The following is a 9,219-nucleotide window of genomic DNA, read 5'->3' on the forward strand; positions in this document are numbered from 1 at the left end:
TTTTGTAGGATTATAGTCAGGTGTATGATCAACCAATTATACCAAACAAGTGCTGATGATCATCATGTCACACGTAGGTTAAAACCCAGTCATGAACTGAAACAGAAACAGCTGTGTAGGAGGCTTAAAACTGGGTGAGGAACAGCCAAACTCTGCTACCAAGGTGAGGTTGTGAAAGACAGTTTCATGTCATGGCGAGATTGGGCGCAGCAACAAGACACAAGGTAGTTATACTGCATCAACAAGGTCTCTCCCACACAGAGATTTCAAAGATGTGCTGTTTAAGCTCTTTTGAATAAGCACAAATAAATGTGCAACTTTGAGGATCATAGACACAGTGGTCAGCCGGAGAAGTCTGGCCAGAAGTGGTTTTCATGTTGCAGCCAAAAAGCCATACCTCCGAAGTGGGAACAAGGCCAAGCGACTCAAGTATGCACAAGAACGTAGGAACTGGGGTGCAGAAAAATGGCAGCAGGTGCTCTGGACTGATGAGTCAAAATTTTAAATATTTGGCTGTAGCAGAAGGCAGCTTGTTCGTCGAAGGACTGCAGGCAACAGTGAAGCATGGTGGAGGTTCCTTGAATGTTTGGGGCTACATGGGCGAATGGAACTGGAGATTTGGTCAGGATTAATGGTGTTCTCAATGCTGAGAGATCCAGGCAGATATTTATCCATCAAGCAATACTTTGATTGGCCCCAAATTTATTCTGCAGCAGAATAAGACGTTCTGGAAGTGATGGCATGGCCCCCACAAAGGCCTGATTTCAACATTAGAGTGTGTCTGGGATTACACGAAGAGACAGAAGGATGTAAGAAAGTCTACATCCACAAAAGATCTGTGGTTAGTTTTCCAAGATGTTTGGAACAACCTACCAGTTCTTTAAAAAACTGTGTGCAAGTGTACCTAGAAGAATTGCTGCTGTTTTGAAGGCGAAGGGTGGTCACACAAAATATCCATTTGATTTAGTTATCTCTTTTGTTCATTCACTGCATTTTGTTCATTTATGAAAATAAATGTTTAACACATTTTTGAAAGCATGCTTTGTTTATAGCATTTTTTTCACACCAGCCTAAAACATTTGCACAGTACTGTATGTATGTATGTATATATACTTAGTGACGTTTGGACTCTCATTCTGTTGGCACATATTCACTATATATATATATATACATATACTTCATATACTAGATTCAAATGTTCCGTGCATAACTGATCACTGGGGTCAGAACGAGTGTCATGTGCAGCTGGGTCACCCTCTCTTTTATGACACACTAATGAGTTCATGGTCTGGTGAGCCAAGGTCAGAGGGTGAGAAAAATAAGACCCTCTCATCACTGTGTTCATTATGCAGTCCACTTTTGTGTAACAGCAAACAAAGCAGTCACATGACTTTTAAGACTCACAAGACATTTAATGTCTGCAAGTACATTTAATTAGTTCTGACTGAATGTCAAGGTCTGTTTTACAATAGCCTAAAGCAGAACTGTGCATTTATACAATTTATGTATTATCTGAAAATGCATTAATATAACATTTTTACCAATATAAGTGTTCTTAAGCAGAGATAGTGGCCATAGATTAATGTCAATGTTGCCATAGATTAACCTATTTTGTTTGCCCAAAGTAAATTTCAATGAACAGTTGCTAAATGATTTATTAGTTTGAAAACCATTTTGTCCAATGGAAAGATTCTATGAATGTTAAATGTTCTTCATGGAATTCCAGTTACGATAAAGATGGAAGATGGTATCAATTGATAAAGAGTTGAACTTAACATTAAATTCTAGTGGCGCATCAATCCACCCACCCTTCTCCTTGACGCAATGGGACCTTGTTTGCAAACACTGGGCCAGTCCTATGATAAATAAACTCATGAGCGTATCATACACAGCTTTACAGCCCACATTTCCTGTTGTCACCACAGCATGTTTCCTTTTACGACACTGGAGATTAATGGTCTGTAAATACGGAAGAACCAAAAAAGAATAGCAACACACCACATGCAAGGATTTTCTGCGACTGAAGGGAGCCACATTAAAGTCCATACAAATCACTCTTTTCATTCAACAAAAACAGGGTTGTATAATACCGACGCCAAAAGGTGTATCGTCAAGATCATAACTTATCAATTAGAGCCTACTTCAAAGAATTTTTCCATTCTAGGATGAATATTGTGTATAATTTGCAAGGTTAATTATTGTCTGTATTGTGTGTATAGACAGAATGGTGCTGTATTTTATGACTGCTTATTTTCTGTGATGCCAGAGAGCGAAGACCATACCTTGATAAGAGCACTCAGTGGTTTCTCCACTTCCTCTAAAGTCTCTCACTCAGGAAACACCATATCTGTCTGACTGGGGGTTACCGGCGGTAAAAGAGATTCATTCATTAGTCACTCAGTGCCTTTAAACTGAAGCTGGGAACACATTGGACTCCCTCCTGTGACTGATTGATTAGCAGAAGTTAAGTGCACCGGAGCCAGTGGGAAGTCAGGCACGCGCCCATCAGCCCCGAGCCTGTAATCTGACAGCACACTCTGCAAAAACACAATGCCACACACAAAGCCCTGATCAGGTGAAGTGGGTTGCAAAAGTGGGACAATGTAATGCAATGTCCACCTCAACAAGACACAGAGAATGCTTATCAGCTTTAATCAATGTCACAGGCTGTATGCCTTCTCTAAATGCAAGACCTTATCAAACCAACCCATTTTTCACTTTGAGTTGTATTCCACTTAAAAAAGGAGATCTAACTTAGGTGTTCCCCGAAACAAATCAATCATGCAAACATTTCTAAAGCCACGTATCACACTCATATGTAAAAGTAATTATTAGGCTCCTGTTTCCTCTGCAGAAATCAATCAGTCTGGGGGCAATCAGCAGTGGCGGAGAGAGACGACCGCTAATGCCAAACCTAATATTTCTGCAGGGCTCAGGGCAGAAAGGAAGGCAGTCGCAAGTTTTAGAAACTAGTCAAAAACTAAAGTCAAAATTAGACAAAATGAAAGATTTTTATCTTCAAACCTATTATAACTGTCAGACTTTTAGTCATATCCGTAATGCAATGCACTGGTTATTGTGCATTGAAATGCGTCTTTAATGTGGTTAGATCTTACTTGCATTAAATTTATGCTTCTTGGCCTGAAAACATTTTTATTCATGGGTATAGCTTTAAATTTCAGTTAACCTTTCCCTTGCTCAGGGTTAAATCAATATTGCTACTTGCTCGAATAACACTGCAAAAATAAAAAGTGAGAGACTGAAAACATGGTAAAATGCTACAGTAAAAACTTAGTAATTGATTAAAAACTTGTTTGGAAAAAATGACAGTAAGACAATGTAAGTAAAAATATTGCAATACTTTTATTATGTAATAACAATGTTGATAACTAAGTATACAAATGTATGATAAGATTACATTTGTAACATTGCAACCAGATTTTTACTGTAAAGTTCCACTGGTAAAATATTTTTTTTACTCAATTTAGTTATTTTTAGCTGTTTTCACACTTTTATCGTAAAGGATAGGAAACGCATTTGCAGCTGCTTATTTAACTGTTAGCAAACCTATTTTTTCTCTTTCTAGTCTTCTTTAAGCACTGAGGTCAAAGGCCACCTGATCATTTTAGGTCATCATGGGTCACCTTATTCAATGAGTCTCTCCAAAGGTCTGAGCGAGCAGGTCATTTTAACAGTGCTTGCTCAGGAGAGATAAACAAGAGGGTGGCTTAACTTTCACTTCCTGCTGTCAGGTTGCTCTGAACCGTCTCTAAACTGGAGTGCAAGGGTCAGTATTTCATAAAAAAAAAGTCCAATAATGTTAACAAATAACAATAACAATTCCATTAATGCTATTTTGAAGGTGGGGTTGAATCATGTTTTCAGTGTTTTGATGCTGTTTGATACAAATACAATCTGGCAGTTCCAGAAGAGCAACACTAAATAATGTTCCAGCGAAGTTCCTTTCCTGCAACGGCTCATTCAGACAACAGGCTGTTCAATAACCACAGTGACCCAATTCCAAAAATTAACCATGAGTTACAGCTAAAAGTTTTTTCACCCAGTTGAGAATGTGTTGAAAAGCATATTTACAATGTTCACAGCAGGCCGTCTGAACCTCCCTGACTTGCTGGCTCACAGCCAGGCGTCTGTGTGTATCGGTGTCTGGGAGACTGCATGATCCACAACGGTTACAGCCCTGATCACGCAGTCATCACAGAGGCTTAACAAACCTTCAGCGGCCCCAGCTAACTGTCTAAGTCTGGCAGACTCCAGCTAACTGTCTGGCTATGCAGGTAGTTTCTGCACTCAAGAGACAAATTAGCCAAACCGGCTAGTAATAATAATTGTAGAGTGCACTGTCTGTTCTTCTAATGTCTGTCTAGTGCATGTGTAAATAAGGGCAGTACATGAGAATGACTTGGTGTTCTATCTTGCAATTGTACAGACTTCACACAAGACAGTGTTCCCTTTAAAGATGTCATCACACGAAAAACTATAAAAATATCTTACAAAGCTTGACTGAATGTACCAAATGTTCTAATATGTGACTATATGGTTGTGCAGTAGTACAGAGGTCTTACTCTTTCCAAAATGGCAAAATAAGCAGAAAACAGGATTACAGCTAAAGAGACAACCAAATTACATAGTTGTTTTCTTTTTGTCTGAACTACGTAGGCACTTTTTAACAATATCATTACAGAATAAACAATCTGAGTAATTAGCCACTCCTCGCAGTTGGATCTGTGATTGTAGTTTTACATTTTTTTTTCACATTTCCACCTCACAGCTATTTTTGTAAAGCTTTGTTTTTGTACGAGGCATAATTTTTGTATATTTACATTAAATAGAAATATATTTAAAATTATTATATTTATGTTAATTATAGACTGCCATTCGAAGTTCGGCAAGACGTTTAAAAATGCTTTTGAAAATCACTTGTTTTCTCCAAGGCTGCATTTATTTGAAATATTATTCACATATTATTATGTTCACATATATTTATGGCACTTTCAACAATTGACAATTGTTGATGAAAATAATCATATTGCAAGTCCAGAGATTCTCCAAACGTACGCTCTGCAATGCAAGCAGTGTTTCCTGAAACTGTCGCTAATATTACGTCATTTGTAGAGCTAAAAGGAAGTGGGCTTTGCATGCTGAGCTGAAAAGAGTTCCAGATAAACTGCGACAATGCACAGAAAGAGGGAAGTGGCTCTTCTCATTTCTTTTGTACGAGAGGTTAATCCTGCACTGAATACAGATGGCTAGGGGGTGACAAAATCTGGCTCGGCATGGGGCTCCACTGCAAAGAAGCTTCATTAGTCGGTTACTAGCTACACAAGTTGATGCATCTTAGTAAAAAAAATGCATCTGAAAACTACCCCTAATAATGCTAGAGATCTTCAAAGGTACACTTCAAAGACAAAATGCACTGCTTTGGTAGTACATACTCTGAAGTGACTGTTAATTTTTAAGAAAGAGAGAAAAGCGAGGTCAGAATTCCACACCACGCTGTCAGGAACACACGGCACGCGTTGCATTCCATGCATTCCACATTCCAAAGGTCACTGCAGGAGGCCAGTATACAGTACTGACTACACCCTCTACAAGTAACTGCTTGATATGCAACTGCACAAGTCATATTGCCTCCAGAAGTTTGTGCAACGTGTTCAGCATTCCTGTCATGCATTAGATGACTTTGACCATGCTAATTGTCTAATTTCAAGAGTTTAGATGCCTTTATTTAATTCAATCCTAAAAGGCTCCCAAAGCCTCGATAATTGTCTTGTTATTTGGCTCTTTTCCCCAGGTGTGTCTGATCTGCCTGTTTTTCAGCGATAATATTAGCAGAACTGCAGTAAATGATCGCATTTAGAGTGACTTGTTTCACTTGTTGACTTGTTCTGAACTTCAAGTGGCTTAATACACGCAAAGTGACCATACACACCCTCATGCTGCAAACGAATCATACGGCCACCTGCGTAAACCACACATTTGACACAAGTTCAGTGTAAAAGCTCAAAAAAACATTTACTTACTTTCATGTTGTCCAAATATATGGTCAGGCTTTTTTTAAGGGCCAATTCTGACTGTTAACTTGTTGTTAGCTAGGTATGTTTTGAAGATAGGATACTGGTTTAAGATGGTTACGCTGGCCCTTCGCTGGTTTATGTTGGTCCTTTGCCAGCATAAACCAGCAAAGGACCAGCTTACACCAGCATTCCAGCTTCAAAACATACCTAACCAGCATATGCTGTTTTTTAGCAGGGTTAATAAACTCCTAATTAATTGTGAATTAAAAGTAAAGTTGTTAAGTCAAGTAGGTATTGAGTAGGATTAGAAATGTAGAATAAGGATTATAAGTAGGCCTACTAACAGCTAACTTGCTAATAACATGCATGCTAAAAAGCAACTAGTTGGTTGCAACTAGTGAGAATTGCTACCAAACCTAAAGTGCTAATGACTTTATTTCTTCTGTGAAACACACACACATGCATAGATGTATTAAAAAATGTCTTTAGCGTTGTGTTTTGCTTTTTGTGTTTTTGTTTTATTGTCCACACAGTCAGGCCAGCCAGAGCTCTTTTGAACCCAACTGACTTTCATAATATGGACAAAAATATGGCTTTCTTGAAGTTTTTTTTCTAAATATTTTATTTTGTGCTCTACTGAGAAGGTTTGGAATCACATAAAGGTGAGTAAATTACGAAGAAAAAACATTTTTGGTTAAAACTTGCCTTACAGACAGTTTGTACCATCATATAATCAGTAATCCATATACACAATGTAAATGTCATAAAAAAATGCATGAAATATTACATTAAAACTTTTTCAGGTATTTCAGCTTGTACATTCTTATAATTCTTTATACATGCCATTGATGCGGTTGACAAACTCAGTTTCTAGATACATGCCGTTACATGTCTTACCGGCGCATAATTGTTAACGCTTACCCATATATGGGTATCATTTATAACAGAAACTTCCTGGTATTTCGTTGTCTATGTAAATAATTGACTTCACTCAGGATGATGGACATACTTTATCTCTCAGTCGTTTTAAAGCATGCTGTAAATCTGACATGAGCTTCAGAAGAACTGCCATCTAAGGTAGTTTGCTTTAGACCATACTTATAGGAAAGAATATATTTCCTTTTAAAGCATATTTAATTATTGCAGGGATTATGAAAGTGCCCTTTGCTGGCAGATGGATTCCAGTGTAGAAGACTGTTGGTTATTGAGCAGGAAGAAGGCTCTAATGTGAGTCAGTGTCAGCAGGGGACGAGTCCTCATTATCTGAAGCCCACCTAATCTGCAATGAGAAGATTTATAGATCGTTTATGTAACCTTCCATGTGCAGCTACTGATGGTTAGCGACATCTGCTAATAATACTGGAATTATGCAGCCCAACAATTTAATGTTTGCTTTGATGATCATAATGCCACCTTTAACTTCCACAGCTCTAACATGACCCGAAGGCCACTTGTTAGCAAAATAAGATTTTCCTGATTTATATAATGTTTCAGAATTCAGCAATTTTCAGGCATTTAACCCAAAAAATTAATAATATAATTTTTTTTTTAAATCCATTGACAATGGACTGAGAACATGCTAAAAGATTTTTTTTGGTTTTGCTTTGTTGGCCAATAGTACTATAATATAACAGTAAAAGTAAAATAAAAAATAAAACGTTTTAATGCTTTTACAGCACATAATTGTACTAAACATAGTTTTTGTTTTTAATTAAACAGAAAAATACTGTCATAAGGGATAGTTTGCCACAAAATAAATACCAACTAATCTACTAACTTTCATCTCGTTCCAGATCTATATATTTTTAAATTTAATTTAATTAAATTTTTTATGACAAACAAAAATCCTATGCCCTCAGTGTACTTTCAAAAACCACTGAAACATTTATTTAAATAAATTCTTTTGTGTTGCAAAAATGAAAGAAATTGTTGCAGATTAGGAACTTCATCAGGGTGGCTAAATAATGACAGAATGATCATTTTTGTGTGAACACTTCCTTTAAGTACTGTAAGTGTGCTTAAATTTCACATGGACATTTTCTGCAGAGAAGTGCAGAATTATACACAAGTAGCATTCTGTATAGTCGAGGTTATTTTTCCAAAGTTAAGAGGACAGGATAACTGTGAAAATGTGTTTGTAAGGGAGGATGTGTCTGCATGCAAACTAGAGGAAGGCCTATTGTGAAGAAAGGTGATAAAAAATTTGCTGAACTTGAGGAGAAACAGCAAGCAAATCTAAATTCCAGAGCTTTTGTTTCCAGCATCTACCCATGCCCATCCTTTACTAATGACTTTAGTAATGCATGACTAGTTAAGGCTGTAGAGGATAGCCGTCTGTCCTGAGGAGCCAGGGCAGGACGGCCGACGGGTGCCAGAAGTGCATTTTTGTCACGAGACTAAATGGATTTTATGGGGAGTGTCAGAACTCACAATGTCAAATATTCATAACATGTCTTCCATAGGAAAACGTAGGTGGAGGTGGAATGTGGCATGACAGAAAGCAACAGTATTTCTCTTTCTGTCTCCCCCTCATCCCGTCTCATCTGCCCCCTCCAAAATCAGGTTTGTGCAGTGCAGACGACAGCCCAGGGAATGTCTGCTTTGATCACTTGATAGTGTGATAGTGGAGGATTGTGCTGCTGACGTAAAGCCAATCAAAATACCACCACCGATAAAATCATGCAGAATGCCGACCGAATGATTTAGTCATGCTCTACAACTGTTCATTTATCCACATATCATGAGGAAACACTAACGCACACTGTACGTTCTCTGCTAGCTGCAATGAAAGTATGAATCATCATCAGTCTTTATACAGTTGATACGTATGGCAACCTTTTGAGGGATGTTGCCAGGCAACATTACTGAATGTTTGCAACGAGACACAGAATTATTTAATATTTATGGGTGATACTATATATAGATGGCATTAAAAAATTGTGCATTGTTTTGTCAACAAAATTAAATAAATTGCAATTCATTCTATAAATTAATTTAGGCATTACAAGATTATAATGTACTATATGGAGGAAAAAAAACATCCGATATTAAGTATATTAAATAAAAATATTACACCATGCATTTTAAATTCGGTTATAATTATTTACATATAATAGTTATAACTTATGATGTACAATGCACATTATTAATAATTATAATGCCTTTTAACCTTTAATATCCCTTT

Source organism: Puntigrus tetrazona, chromosome 2, assembly GCF_018831695.1.
Source record: "Puntigrus tetrazona isolate hp1 chromosome 2, ASM1883169v1, whole genome shotgun sequence".
NCBI lineage: Eukaryota > Metazoa > Chordata > Actinopteri > Cypriniformes > Cyprinidae > Puntigrus > Puntigrus tetrazona.